The 16,671-nt window shown below is 38.3% G+C and overlaps 1 pseudogene; it reads right to left on the bottom strand.

The window, feature by feature from the left end:
- Positions 1-287: 287 nt before the first annotated feature.
- The window catches only part of LOC103348827 (tyrosine-protein phosphatase non-receptor type 2-like), a 173,496-nt pseudogene continuing 157,112 nt past the window's right edge, over positions 288-16,671 (bottom strand).

Raw genomic sequence — 16,671 nt, forward strand, 5'->3', positions numbered from 1 at the left:
CTGCAGTGAGGAGTCCTGAGATGTTGGGCTTGTGACTGTAAGCATCTCATGGTTGAGGTCTATCCTACTGCCACATTTTCCTGAGTTCACTGTTAACAGACAAACTCCCTGTGATTAATGCAACACTGTCAGCTGCTAGTACAGTAGCTTGCTAGGCAAAATTAATTGTTAATTTACAGGATATTTTGATAAAAAAAAACCTGTCCTACCAACCAAAATGACTGTCACGAACTCCCTCTTAGTGATAATAGGTTGCCAATGTAATTACTTCTTTCTTTTTCATTGTCTTATTTAGCCTGTTTCATCAGCTGCACCTTCTGAGAGGTGTTGGCTTTTTTGTGCTCGCAAATATGTTTCCATGGAACACTCTTTAGTGTTCTCAAGAGCATCCTGCATTGTAGAGGAATATCCTGTACGTTGATTCCTGTCAGTTGTTCTAGACCTATTCTCCCATTGTATTTTTCAGTCATTATTTCATTTGGTGAATGATCAAAAACAGGCAATAATCCTTCCTTAAAAAGTTCTTTTCACCCTTTGTGTATAGTAGAATTTCCTTTGTGCACTTGGCTCCTTCCAATATAGCCATATATAATTTGAGTTGATCTAATGTCTAAATAAATCACACTTGCTATTTTCTCACGTTCAGTATCATCTGTTGAATGTTAATCGAATCTCCTTTTTTTCCATCAAAACAATTTAGGTGTCTACAAGAGAGAAGGTGTCAGAGCTCCCAGTGCCTCCACTTCAGTGGATTACTGAAGGCCTGTGGTCGGGTACAAGGAGCCAGATTCTCTTTAAACAAGAAATTGAGAAATGATGCTAGCGATTCAGGATTCCAAAATCTGGCCAGGGAATATAATGAACGTGGGATATTGTTCTGGTTTCACCACTACTGATATTTCCTGATTGTAGGAAATGGACTATATTGTAAGACTTCTCATCTTCTGCCAAGTTATTCACACTGAATCCTGTCTTTTTTTAAAGATTTATTGATTGATTGATTTGAAAGGCAGAGATAGAGATCTTCCATCTGCTGGTTCACTCCCCACGTGGCTGCAATGGAGCTGGGCTGATCCAAAGCCAGGAGTCTAGAGCTTCTTGCAGGTTTCCCACGTGGGTGCAGGGGCCCAGGAGCATGGGCCATCTTCTGCTGCTTTCCCAGGTGCATTAACAGGGAGCTGGATCTGAAATGGAGAAGTTAGGACGTGAACCGGCACCCATATGGGATGCCAGCATGGCAGGCGGGGGCTTTACATGCTACACCACAGCACCGGCCCCTGAATCCTGTTTATTTTAAACAATGTCTCTTGTCATCTGTTAACTAGTATTGTGCACATTTAACTGATTCTTTCTCTATGGTTCAGTTTAGCAGGACAACTGCTTTGGGCTTTTGCTGTCCAACTGTGAGCCAGAAATGGCAACATGTGTTAGGAAGTGGACCCTATGTTAAGATGTAATTTCTTCGTGCCTCTTCTGTGTCAACTAAACATAATATAATCATTTCAATATTTTACAGTTTAACTCAACTATGATCATATGGGCTTATATCTCTATATCTGCTTTGATTTCTCTTTTCTGGAAGCTTGGCCACTCTATGAGTGTAGTCACAGGACTCCTTTGAAATTCCTCTGTGCTTGTGCTCATCCTGCTGCTGTCAGAGTTCTGATTTTGGTGGTCGTGTTGTGGCTGTGGAGGAAAATATCCTTGTTTGTGGAAAGCACACACAAAAGTACCTGTGAATGATGAACCAGTTGCTGCACAAAATATTATTTGCATTGTACTTCCAATTTTTTTCATGAGATTATGAGGAGGGGGACATAGAGATAAAGAAAAAAGAACTATATGCAATCATACTTAGCTTTCTTCCTGTAAGCCCTCTTAGGTGATCTATAATAATGTTTCACTATTCATTTGGCACAGGAAATTCCACAAAATCATGCAAATTGTAGGTTCAAATTGTGTGTTCACTTCATAAACGCCCATGAAACTTCCCAGGCTATCAAGGGTATGCATATCTGAAAAAGCACTAAGTATCTGAGAGGTGTCAAAACAAAGAAGCAATGTGTACCATATTTACAATGGCAATGTTGATGAGTGCTGCCAGGCCAAACAGTGGAGCTGGACACAGGGTCAGTGACCGGAAAAGAGTATTGAATTTTGTTGCACAAATTTGACAATTCTGAGAGTGAACAAAGCACCCAAGTTGCACCACTGCAGGCACAGAGCTCAGAGTCTGATTAGCTCATAGATGTGATCCTCTTGACACCCTAAGATCCTCAATGAAAAAGGAGCAAACTATTCCTAAAGTAGGAGAGGAGGCAGCACAGAAGTCAACAAAAACCCAGAAGAAACTAAAGAAAAAAAATATGCTGTGTGAATATATTCAACAAAATATTTAATTAAAGTAAAAGTAAAATAAAATCATTCTTTTTTTGAAAATTTTATTTAATAAATATAAATTTCTAAAGTACAACTTTTGGATTTTAGTGGTATTTCCCCCAAAACCACCCACCCACCAGCAAACCATCCCATCTCCTTTCCCATCCCATTCTTCATTAAGATTCATTTTTAATTATTTTTATTTACAGAAGATTTACTTAGTATATACTAAGTAAAGATTTCAACAGTTTGAAACCAAAGAGACGCACGAAGTATAAAGTACTGTTTGAATACAGTAAACTAGTATTCAAACAGTACTTTACTGTATTCAGTTTTACTCCTGTTGTTGATTTAACAAATGTCACTCTTTTTCCAGATCTGAGAAGAAGGTCTTCAGTATCTTGATTGGTATTGCATTGAATCTATAAATTGCATTTGGGAGAATGGACATTTTGATGATATTGATTCTTCCAATCCATGAGCATGGAAGATTTTTCCATTTTTTGGTATCCTCTTCTATTTCTTTCTTTAAGGTTTTGTAATTTTCATCGTAGAGATCTTTAACGTCCTTGGTTAAGTTTATTCCAAGGTATTTGATTGTTTTTGTAGCTATTGTGAATGGGATTGATCTTAGAAGTTCTTCCTCAGCCATGGCATTGTCTGTGTATACAAAGGCTGTTGATTTTTGTGCATTGATTTTATACCCTGCTACTTTGCCAAAATCTTCTATGAGCTCCAATAGTCTCTTAGTAGAGTTCTTTGGGTCCCCTAAATAAAGAATCATATCATCTGCAAAGAGGGATAGTTTGAGTTCTTCCTTGCCCATCAACAGAGGATTGGATAAAGATGTACTCTATAGAGTACTACACTGTGGGGAGCAACTCGGACTAGACCAAGTTACTGGAATTAAGACTTATTCTATGCATCCGCTCTCCCACAATATGGCGCTGGGAGAGAAGAAAACAGCTTCTACACAGCTGCCTCCAGTTCAGCCAATAAACTGTAGGACTTGCTCCTGATTGGAGGAGAGCAGCATACTCGGCGTGTGGGCAGCCGAGTTGGGATTGGCAGAGGAGGACTATAAAGGAGGAGAGAGATGGCATGCACCAGGAACATCTAAGGGGAACATCTAAGGGGAACATCTAAGGGGAACACCTGTGCAGCCCCCGAGAGAGCCGGCCGGCGGTGTGCCGCTCCCCTGCAGAAGTGGGGAATGTGGCCAGGGGGAACTGCCCTTCCACGGAGGTGGAAGGGACAGTAGCCAACCCGGGAAGAACCAGCAGCAAACCCAGGTAGGGCCGAGCAGACGAAAGAACAGCGCAGGGTCCTGTGTCGTTCCTCCATGAAGAGGGGGAGCGACATAATGGTGCCGTAACTCGGATAGGAAACCTAGGACGGATAGGAAACCTAGGAGGGAAGAAACGGGAAGAAATGGGAAAATATCGGAGAGAGAGACTAGCAAACAGCCTAGGGAAAAGCCGGACGAAAAAGGTGCCGGAAGAAGCTATTGAAAGCCTAGGCATAGACTCAGATACGGACTACAGGGGGAAGCTGGGAGAAATCTCTAAGGTCGAAAGCGAAAGTGAAAGCTAGAACAAACAGACTTGGATGCGGACTGTGGGGAGAGGCCAGGAGAAATGAGGGAGGAGTATTGTTGGAGGAAAGCTTGGGGAAACATACCGGGTAGAGAAAAATGTTAGGGAAATTGAAGCCGCGGGGGGCAGGCCGAGGCGGAGACGAAAGCCACTTTGGGATTCTCAAGTTAGCCCGGGAATGGGGGGCGAAGAGTTGAAACCAGAAGCGGAAACGTAAGCCAGGTTGGGATCCGTCCGATTAGCCCGGGGAGCAGAGGACGGGAAGCCAGATCGTGGGGCGGAAACGTGAGCTGGGTTGAATTTGCCAGGTTAGCCCGGGGAACTTAGATTGAATGCTAGTGGCGGAGACGTAAGCTACGCTGTGTGACTTGTGGAGGCTGCCATGCGCAGAGAAAGCGTGCGGGGCACAAGTAGATAGGGAACGCTGGGCTAGTGCGAGACCGCAGAGTGTGCGCGCAAAGCCGAGCCGCGCAGATGAGAGAGGCGCGGGCTGAAGCGGCTCAGCCGGGAAGCCACCGAGAAGCAGCCTCGGGGCGGGCGCCGGGAAGCCGCAGGGATAAGAGAAACAGAAGTTTAGAAGTAAAATGAGAGAAATAGGAATGCTGGAAGATAGAAGTAAAATGGGAGAAATAGGAATGCCCGGAGATAGAGAAATAGAGAAATAGAAAGGCCTCCCCACAACATGGCAATGAGAGAGCTTGGATTCGGTCTGCCTGATTAGTGAGGCGATGAGCACCTGCGGGCGGCTAGCAGCTTATGCGCCGCAGGTCACCGAAGACAGGCACGAATTAACATCAATAAGGCCTCCCCACAACACAGCAATGAGAGAGCTTGGATTCGGTCTGCCTGATTAGTAAGGTGGTAAGCACCAGCCGGCAGCTCGACCAGAGTATGAGCTGCAGGTCACCGAAGATAGGCACGAATCAACACCAATAGGCCTCCCCACAATATGGCAATGAGAAGGCTTGGATTTGGTCTGCCTGATTAGTAAGGCGGTAAGCACCAGCAGGCGGCTCGACCAGAGTATGAGCCGCAGGTCACCGAACACAGGCACGCATCAGCGCCTAAAAATCTCCTCACAACATGGCGAAGAGAGGACCCGGATTCGGTTTGCCTGATTGATAGGACTTGTAAGAACCTGTGGCAACTCTAGCAAGCAGAGCAGAGTGTGTGCCACGGGGCACCGAAGACAGGCGCGTATCAACGCCAAAAAATAAAAAGAAAGGGGGATCTGTGGGGAGCAACTCGGACTAGACTAAGTTACTGGAATTAAGACTTATTCTACGCATCCGCTCTCCCACAATATGGCGCTGGGAGAGAAGAAAACAGCTTCTATACAGCTGCCTCCAGTTCAGCCAATAAACTGTAGGACTTGCTCCTGATTGGAGGAGAGCAGCGTACTCGGCGTGTGGGCAGCCGAGTTGGGATTGGCAGAGGAGGACTATAAAGGAGGAGAGAGACGTCATGCACCAGGAACATCTAAGGGGAACATCTAAGGGGAACATCTAAGGGGAACACCTGTGCAGCCCCCGAGAGAGCCGGCCGGCGGTGTGCCGCTCCCCTGCGGAAGTGGGGAATGTGGCCAGGGGGAACTGCCCTTCCACGGAGGTGGAAGGGACAGTAGCCAACCCGGGAAGAACCAGCAGCAAACCCAGGTAGGGCCGAGCAGACGAAAGAACAGCGCAGGGTCCTGTGTCATTCCTCCATGAAGAGGGGGAGCGACACTACACAATGGTGAAAAAAAAAAATGAAATCCAATCATTTGCAACAGAATGGAGGAATCTGGAAAATATCATGCTGAGTGAAATAAGCCAGTCCCAAAGGGACAAATATATGTTCTCCCTGGTCTGTGACAACTGAGCACCTAAAATCATTCTTAATTAAAGGACATAAACAAAAATATACTAAGCAATAGGAAAAATAAGCCAATAATACATGATCATTTTATAATTTCGCATTTAATAGTCACTGCAAATGATTCTGCTCAGTATTTATTTATTCATTTTTAAATTTTTAACTTTTATTTAATAAATATAAATTTTCAAAGTACAGCTTTTGGATTACAGCAGCTTTTCCCACCAGAACCACCCTCCCACTCACAACCATCCCATCTCCCACTCCCTCTCCCATCCCATTCTTCATCACGATTCATTTTCAATTATCTTTATATACAGAAGATCAATTTAGTATATATTAAGTAAAGATTTCAACAGTTTGCACCCACACAAAAACACAAAGTATAAAGTACTATTTGAGTACTAGTTATACCGTTACTTCACATAGTACAACACATTAAGGACAGAGATCCTACATAGAGAGTAAGTGCACAGTGACTCCTGTTGTTGATTTAACAATTGACACTTTTGTCTATGGTGTCAGTAATCACCCTAGGCTCTTGTCATGAATTTCCAAGGCTATGGAAGCCTTTTGAGTTTGCCAACTCCAATCTTATTTAGGCAAGGCAATGGTCAAAGTGGAAGATCTCTCCTCCCTTCAGAGAAAGGTAGCTCCTTCTTTGATAGCCCATTCTTTCCACTGGGATCTTACCCACAGAGATATTTCATTTGGGTCATTTTTTTTTTTTTTGCCACAGTGTCTTGACTTTCCATGCCTGCAAAACTCTCATGGGCATTTTAGCCACATCTGAATGCCTTAAGGGCTGAATCTGAGGCCAGAGTGCTGTTTAGGGCATTTTCCATACTATGCGTCTGCTGTATCCTGCTTCCCATGTAGGATCATTCTCTACTTTTTAATTCTATCAATTATTATTTGCAGACACTGGTCTTTTTTAAGTGATCCCTTTCACACTTCATCATATCTTTTTTATCAATAATGAATTTCTACTGATAACTTTAACAAGTAAGATGGCATTGACACATGCCACCTTGATGGGATTGAATTGGAATCCCCTGGCACGTTTCTAGCTCTACTATTAGGGGTAAGTCCAAGTGAGCATGTGCCAAACTGTACATCTCCTCCCTCTCTTATTTCCACTCTTATATTTTTTAAAACTTTTATTTAGTAAATATAATTTTCCAGTTTATGGATTACAATGGCTTTTTCCCTCCCATAACTTCCCTCCCACCCTCACCCCTCCCATCTCCCACTCTCTCTCCCATTCCATTCACATCAAGATTCATTTTTAATTATCTTTATATACAGAAGATCAATTTAGTATATATGAAGTAAATCTTTCATCAGTTTGCACCACACAGAACATAAAGTGTGAAATACTTTTGAGTACTAGTTATAGCATTAATTCACATTGAACAGCACATTAAGGACAGAGATCCTACATGAGAAGTAAGTACACAGTGACTCCTGTTGTTGACTTAACAATTTGACACTCTTGTTTATGGCATCAGAAATCTCCCTAGGCTCTAGTCATGAGCTGCCAGGGCTATGGAAGCCTCTTGAGTTCGCTGACTTTGATCTTATTTAGACAAGGTCATAGTCAAAGTGCAAGTTCTCTCCTCCCATCAGAGAAAGGTGCCTCCTTCTTTGATGGCCCATTCTTTCTACTGGGATCTCACTAGCAGAGGTCTTTCATTTAGGTGGTTGCTGGGTGGTGGTGTTGTTGTTATTGGTTGTGTTTTTGTTTTTGTTTTTTTTTTTTTTTGCCAGAGTGTCTTGGCTTTCCATGCCTGGAATACTCTCATGGGCTTTATAGCCATATCCGAATGCCTTAAGGGCTGATTCTGAGGCCAGAGTGCTGTTTAGGACATCTGCCATTCTATAAGTCTGCTGTGTATCCCGCTTCTCATGTTGGATCATTCTCTCCTTTTTAATGCTATCAGGTAGTATTAGCAGACACTAGTCTTGTTTATGTGATCCCTTTGACTCCCATTCCTATCATTATGATAAATTATGAACTGAAACTGATCATGTTGACTAGTGAGATGGCATTGGTACATGCAACCTTGATGGGATGCATTGGAATCCCCCTGGCACATTTCTAACTCCACCATTTGGGGCAAGTCCAACTGAGCATGTCCCAAATTGTACATATCCTCCCTCTCTTATTCCCACTCTTATATCCAACAGGGATCACTTTTCAGTTAAATTTCAACACCTAAGAATAAATGTGTATTAATTACAGAGTTCAACCAATAGTATTAACTAGAACAAAAAAAATACTAAAAGGGATAAAGTATTAAATTGTACATCAACAGTCAGGACAAGGGCTGATCAAGTCACTGCTTCTCATAGCGTTCATTCTACTTCAACAGATTTCCTTTTTTGTGGTTGGTTAGTTGTCACCGATCAGGGAGAACATATGACATTTGTCCCTTTGAGACTGGCTCAATTCACTCAGCATGATGTTTTCCAGATTCCTCCATTTTGTTGCAAATGACCAGATTTATTTTAATGAGCAAGAGGTTCAGAAATATCAAGGTAATTTTCTCACAACATTCTGATCTTGTGGTTTCATTTTCTTATTTTCTGGACTCATTTTTTCTTAGCTGGAAATAAAGAGAACTGGAATAAGAAGAAATCTTCTAACAGGAGAGAAAAAAGCATTTTAAGTGATCTCTCTTGGAAGTTTTATGTTTATTACTATCCGTTAGTTTTCCCCAAATGCTCATAAGCCAAAGATTTCATGTGTTATTTCTGTAATTTCGTAGTTTCATTTAAATTATGCATTAAAAATGAATCTCCATCCTAAAACAATTGGCATGATTAATTACCTACTAAATTTTTCATTTCACAAAAGACAGTGCTTTATGCTAACCCTTACATTGTTAAGAGACTTTTAAGCCCCTGAGTTTTTTAAGGTCTTGACCTTTAAGTCAGAAAGACATGTTTATGTCAACTCAGGAATCAAGCTAAAAATAGCTTTAATGTCATATTCCTATTGTACATTCACTACTTCCTTCTAGGCTTTATTTTAAAACTGCATTTCATTCACAACTATATTTTCTTTTTTTTTGTTTTCAACTTTTATTTAATAAATATAAATTTCCAAAGTACAACTTTTGAATTATAGCAGCTTTTCCCCCATAACCTCCCTCCCACCCTCAACCATTCCATCTCTCACTCCCTCTCCCATCTCATTCTTCATCATGATTCATTTTCAATTATCTTTATATACAGAAGGTCAACTTAGTATATACTAAGTAAAGATTTCAACAGTTTGCAACCAAACATACATACAAAGTATAGAGCACTGTTTGAGTAGTAGTTTCACCATTAATTCTCATAGTACAACACACTAAGGGCAGATGTCCTACATGGGGAACAGGTGCACAGTGACTCCTGCTGTTGATTTAACAATTGACACTCTTATTTATGATGTCAGTAATCACCATAGCCTCTTGTCATGAGCTGCACAACTGTATTTTCAAGAAATTAAATTGGAAAAATTAATGCCATTTACAGTGAGTAATATATGTGTAAGAATTAAGGGCATCAATAATTAGCACTTGTTTATTTAAGTGCATATTTTTTTTTGACAGGCAGAGTGGACAGTGAGAGAGAGAGACAGAGAGAAAGGTCTTCCTTTGCCGTTGGTTCACCCTTCAATGGCCACCGCTGCTGCTGGCGCATTGCACTGATCTGATGGCAGGAGCCAGTACTTATCCTGGTCTCCCATGGGGTGCAGGGCCCAAGCACCTGGGCCATCCTCCACTGCACTCCCTGGCCACAGCAGAGAGCTGGCCTGGAAGAGGGGCAACCGGGACAGAATCCGGCGCCCCGACCAGGACTAGAATGCGGTGTGCTGGCGCCGCAAGGCGGAGGATTAGCCTAGTGAGCCGCGGCGCCGGCTATTAAGTGCATATTTTAATGTACAAAGTGCTTTGCCATTTTTGTAAAATTAAAAATAAATTTTAAAACCTTTTGAATTAAATATTTATGATGAATTTATTTCTGTAGCTTTTTATTATATAAGCTGATTAACAGAAATGTTTTGTAGAAAAACAATGCATTAAATAAATACCATATTAATAAAGCAGATAGTCTATGACTATATATGACAATCTTTTTATTTTCACAGATGATTTATAAACTGTGTATATATTTACCTATAATTGTGAAAATTATACATACACATGTATCTATCAGTCTATTTATAGCTAATCTATTTGTTCCTATGGCTACTATAACAAAATACCACTGACAAAGATGCTTTAAAGCAATATAATTTTCTTCCTTTTTAATTCTTAAAGTTAGCAGTCCAAAATTAAACTGCTGGCAAGACCTCTATCTACAGTTCTAGGAGAGGCTCCTTCCTTGGCTCTTTCTCTCTATTGGTGTTTTCCAGCTATCCCTGGTGTTCTTTTTCTTCTATCACTTCCAACTGTTTCTGATGTCACATGGCATTCTTGTCTGTGTGTCTGCTTCCCTTCTGAACATGACTGTGTGTCCAGATTTCCGTTTTCTTATAAAGACACAAGTCATTGAATTTGGTCACACTCTAATCTGTGTCTCATCTTACTAACATCTTCCAAATAGTGCCTAATTTCTGATTAATATCACATTATGAGATATCAAGTACATAGTAATTTTGGAAGACAATATCCTTCACTGTAATGATGGTACCTATTTCTTCCATATATCAATGATAATTATTGTGTAATAATAATTATGTTGGCCATATATATGCAAAATGAAAATAGTGTATAATAAATACATGATGAAAATCTAAAATTGATCTTAAAATCCATAATAAAAATTTATATAAATTCTATTTTCAGGTCCTGAGACAATCTGCTGAATTTCTCTGATACAGTGGAACAGGCTTTGTGATTAGATCCAAAGTTGTAGAATTGCCTGTGATCTCAACAAAGCTACTTGCTTATTTAAGTGCAGAAAATTCTTGAAAATACTCTTCTCACCCTTTGATTCTTATCTGCTTATACTATTCAAATAATTGCATATCAGTCCATTAACCCAAGTTTAGTAGACTACCTATTTTTAAATTATTAGATCTAATTTACTGGCATAAGTTTTGTGAATTGAATACACAATATACACTTTCCATGTATTTGGTATTACTCTCTTCTTGCTTAACTCTACCTAAAAAGTCAGTATTTTTCACATATTAATTTATAGCTGTGATCATTATAAGTACTCTATTTTTATATATGATCTTACTAGTACACTTCAATATAAATAACAATTTAATTCAGGCCCCACTGTAAAAACAATGACAACATATTTCAATGTATTGTGTTCAAAAGAGTGTTAGAATTCTGCTGACTGGATTCTCTAGCCTGAAGTCTTAAGTAAATCACTTCCCTTGAATGACCCCTATTTCTTCCTGTGTAAGTGTAAATTGCCTTATAGGGTAGTAGGATGCTTGAGATTAAGGCCAGGTGCATATGATGCATAGCACAGTGTTATGAACACAAAGGATTGTTGCTCAGGGTAATTATGACTTGTTTCAGTGTGCTTTCCCATGGTGAGAAAGGAAAATGATATCAGACTCTTTTGCAGGTAGAGTTCCCCCTTGAGATTTAAATTCAATCAGCAAGAGGACTGCATCTGTAATTGGGAACATAGATTTAAGACAGATACCACACATTTAGCTTTTCTGGAAAGCATTGTCAGAAAAGTGGTGTGTGTGTGCATGCATAGTTACCTTGTTAGAATTCCCAGCCATGATGTGTTAGTGCTTATGATAGCGATTTGCCAGGTTCCTATGCCAGGTGCTACAGTTCTGTATATTAACATATACAGTAGTTGAAACATGGTGATCAAGGATGAGATAGACAAGCTTGCAGGGTTCTTTGAAGGCATAGAGAAAAAACAGTACAATCTTAAAATTTCAGTTAAAAAATAGGAGAAAGACTTTTTAAATACAAATAAACAAACTTTGGAACAATAACAAAACTGAAATAACATATAGATGTTTAGAGCTGCAAAATTAAAAGTCTAGTTCAGTTGATTAAAGAGGACTAAAATATTTTAAATATAAATGCTTGTGAAGCTAATAAAATTTGTTATTATATTCAGTGACTTCCAAATATAAAAGAAAGGTATTGTGATGGTAAAATCAGTTACTTGAGGCGGCTCTTGTAGCTATAATATATATGAATACATAAATCAAATTCTTTCCTCCTTTACATTTTTGTGGGAAGATATTTAAAACTCATTCAGGATAAGAATTTTGCTGTTATGATTTATTTTTGGTTCTCAAGTATAACAACCAGTTTCTAAAATTATCAATATTTCAGAGCATGTTCTAGAGCCTATCAATCTGCAAGGATCAGTCACAGTATCCCCCAAATCAGTCAAAAGGGCAAATACATTTCATGAATTCTCAAGAGTAAATGACGTCCTTCATAACTAGATACTTACTTCTAGTAATCTACTCAGTGAATTTAAGATTACCAAAATCTGGTATTTGGAAATTATTTTTAACTTCTATATCCTTCCCAAAAGGATTATCCTTGGACTGAAGCATCATCTGCACCTTAAGTGGCATTTATCAAAGCTAATTCTTTTGCTCTTAATTGATACATAGTATTTGTACAAATTTATGGATACAATATGATGTTTTGAAACATGTATACAGCATGAATTGATCAAATTTGGATAATTAACCTATCTGTCACCTCACTTATCATTGTTTTGGTGGTGGAACATTGAAAATACTCTTCCAGTTATTTGGAAATAAATATCACATTATTTAAAGAACACCAAATATTATTGAGCCTTCCTAAATGTAACTTTGTACCCATTGGCCAACTTCTTCCCATCCTGTACTTCCTTGTCCCCAGCCTGTGGTTATCAACATTCTATTTTCTACTCCTATGAGATCAATTTTTTTAGATTCTAAATTTGGGTGAGATCCTGTAGTATTTGTCTTTCTGTGTTTGGTGCTCTAAGAACTCTTAACCATTGCATTCTTGTATATCAGAGGAAAGTGATACATTGAAAGTAACAACAGACTCTAGTTCTATTTTCTTGAACAGGAGGATGATTTTTTTGTAAGAATGTGCATAAGGATACTGTTTTAGAAAGAAAGCGATTCTTTGAAAGAAGAAATATGGAATTTATTATGCTATTTTCTCATGTAATAATTGACTGCTGGCACAGATATTCTGAGACTCATTGGGTTTAATTGACACATTCTTTTATTTATGATAAACTTCATATTTTTAATGAGAGTAATGGGGTCTAGAATCAAATGAACAACCTTCACTCTGTTCAGACAAGTTTCCTGTCTGCTAGATCTGATGGTTTATTAATTAATAAAAAATTCCAACTGATTTGAATAACTGTTCACTCTGATCAATCAGAAAAACGAAACAGAAGCAAGCACACACATGCACACACACACAATTAAATGATAGATGGGTCTTTAATTTTTTTTTCCTTTCCTTTTGTTTTCAATTATAAATGATTGACCCATCAGGTTTCATCTGAAACTTAAGTTTTGGCTACTTTTATTCTAGATTATGTAGCTCTGAAAATGGGTGGAATATTTTTGCTCATGTATTGGAAGAATCAGTATCATTAAAATGTCTATACTACATAAAGCAATTTACAGACTCAATACAGTCCTTATCAAAATACCAATGGTACTTTTAGAATTAGAAAAAATAATCCTAAAATTCATAAGGAATCATAAAAGACCCAGAATAGCAAAAGTGATCCTGAATAAGAAAAACCAAGCTGAAGGCATCACAATACCTGATTTTAAATCATACTACAAAGCTATAGTAGTTAAAACAGCTTGGTACTGTCATAAAAACCAATACATAGATCAATGGAACAGAATAGAGAACTCAGAATTAATCCACATACATACAGCTAACTGATTTTTGACAAAAGTGCTCAGAACATACAGTGGAGTAAGGATAATCTTTTCAACAAATTATGCTGGCAAAATGGATCAAAGACCTAAATTTAAGACCTGAGATTGTGAAGCTGTTGGGCGAAAATGTAGGGGAAATGCTCCAAGATATTGGTGTAGAGGATGACTTCTTAAACAAGACCCTCAAAACAAAAGATAACAAAAGCAAGACTAAGCCAATGGGACTGTATCAAACTCTTCAGTACAGCAAAGGGAACAATCAATAGAGTGAGAGGACATCCAACAGAATGGGAAAAATATTTGCAAACCACCTGTCTTACAAGAGATTAATATCCTGAATATATCACCAACTTAAAAAAACTCAACAACAAAAGAACAACCAATCCAGTTGTGAAATGGGCAAAGCACTTCAATAAACAGTTCTCAAAAGAAAAAATACAAGTAGCCAACAAATAGATGAAAAAAAATGCTCCATATCACTATCCATTGGGAAAATGCAAATCAAAACTGCAATGAGATATCATCTCACCCCTGTCAGAATGGCTAAAATCCAAACAGAGTGTTACAAATGTTGATGAGAAAGTGGACAAAGGGGAACATTTGTACACTGTCAGTAGGAATGTAATTAGTCTAACCACTGTGGAAAGCTGTGGAGATTTCTTTAAAAGCTGGAAATAGACTTGCCATATGATCCAGCAATCCCACCACTGGGTATATACCCAAAAGACTTGAACAAATGAATCAAAGAGATACCTGTGCCACCATGTTCACAATATCCAAAATTTGGAACCAACCAAGCTGTCCATCATCAGATGAATGAAGAAAATGTGGTGTGTGTATATGTGTGTGTGTATATATATATATAAATATAAATACACCATAGAATATTGTTCACGTACAAAAATAATGAAAGTCTACCATTTGCAATAAAATGGATACAACTGAAGGACATCATGTTGAGTGAAATAAACTGGACACAGAAGGACAAATATTGCATGTTCTCCTTTATATGTAAGAGCTAAAATATAAAAAACAAACAAAAAAGAGAGAAAAAAAAAACAACCAAAAGAAAGAAAAAAAGGAAAGAAATATCTGTGTGTATCAGTATTGCTGTAAATAAAATTTTTTAATAGTTTGTTGTATAATTTTTTTAAACCACTGGTTAAAAATGTTATTCTACTATAGTTTTAATGATCAGTGATTACTTTAAAATTTACTTTTCATGGATGAAATGGTCATTTTTTTCATCTAATTATTGTTTATAGCCCTTGTCTACATTTTCAGTAAACTAGGGTCTTTTTGCTTACTTGTTATACTTCTTATTTTGAGAAATATTAAGGCTTTTTACTGTATTGTAAATTTAAAATATGTTATCTCAAAAACTAAGAAGAGAGAGAGAGAGAAAGGGAGAAGGAAAGAGGAAGGGAGGAAAGAGTGAAAAAGGGAATATCATTAAGTACTTAGAATTGTATCTGCATATCACATTGAATCTGTTAAAACTAATTATAATTAAAATTAGAAAAATAAAAAGACAATCTTTATTTTTAAATTTCACAGAAAAAAATGAGTCACAGTGAAAGGTTATTCAGGCCTGAGATGTCACCTTCATGTCTTACAAGGGGCACCTTTGCATGGCTTTAAGCTTTCTTTGGTCTTTACAGCACTTTGCCTAACTACCTTCTTTTTTTTTTTTTTTTTTTTTTTTTGACAGGCAGAGTGGACAGTGAGAGAGAGAGACAGAGAGAGAAAGGTCTTCCTTTTGCCGTTGGTTCACCCTCCAATGGCCGCCGCTGCAGCCGGCGCACCGAGCTGATCCTGGCAGGAGCCAGGAGCCAGGTGCTTTTCCTGGTCTCCCATGGGGTGCAGGGCCCAAGCACCTGGGCCATCCTCCACTGCACTCCCTGGCCATAGCAGAGAGCTGGCCTGGAAGAGGGGCAACCGGGACAGAATCCGGCGCCCCAACCAGGACTAGAACCCGGTGTGCCGGCGCCGCAAGGTGGAGGATTAGCCTATTGAGCCACGGCGCCGGCTCGCCTAACTACCTTCTAACCAAGATTTTAATTAGGCATCTTAGAAGCCCTAGACTGTAAGCAGTTCCACTCAGTTAATTTAAGTGAGGTTATAAATATTCACAATTGTCCATGCTTTTCTTAATTGTGTTAAATTTTTTAAAAAGCATGAAAATAGGCATCAACAAACTACTATTGTTGGCCCACACAGTGCCCAGTTTGTGACCTTGAATTCTCTTGTCTATAAAGATAATCCATTCTTTCCTCCTTTGTAACTTATAGTTGCAAAGTTGTATTAATTTGTTCCCTGATTTTAGACATATATTCACTTTTACAATGTATTCACTTTTACAGTGTATTCACTCAAGGTTGTTTTATGGAAAATATTAATTTAATATATTGCTTAATTTGAACTGCTATTTCATTTTACTTGTTAATATCTGACAATGAGCTATATTTTCTTCTGAATAACTAAGTCATGCTTCAGTGTTATGGCTATACTAGCTTTGTAAAAGCAACAAAATGATTTTAATAGGTTTTATATTTTACATTTGGTGCTCTAATTAGTGCTATAAATAATGATGTCATCAGTTGTAATGTTTCAACTGCTGAATCATTAATATTTCTATATTCACTATCTTTTCACTAAATCTTTTATCAAAAATAGGGCTTGGAAAGAAATTTCTAGATTATCTGTGCTTTTAATTATGTATGTGGAAAAGTATGGTATTTGAATGTATACATTACCAAAAATCATAGTACAGTTCACATCTAATATCTAATAAACCCTGAATGACATTTTTCAGAGGAGTGTAATCTTGAAGAATTTTTCTGATATGATTACTATTTTAATTTCACTGCTTAAAATTTTTATTTAATAAGATACCTTTTTATATAGGCAAAAATGTCAGATAATGTCATCTAG

Source organism: Oryctolagus cuniculus, chromosome 3 (assembly GCF_051225735.1).
Source record: "Oryctolagus cuniculus isolate XC-2025 breed Fujian yellow rabbit chromosome 3, ASM5122573v1, whole genome shotgun sequence".
NCBI lineage: Eukaryota > Metazoa > Chordata > Mammalia > Lagomorpha > Leporidae > Oryctolagus > Oryctolagus cuniculus.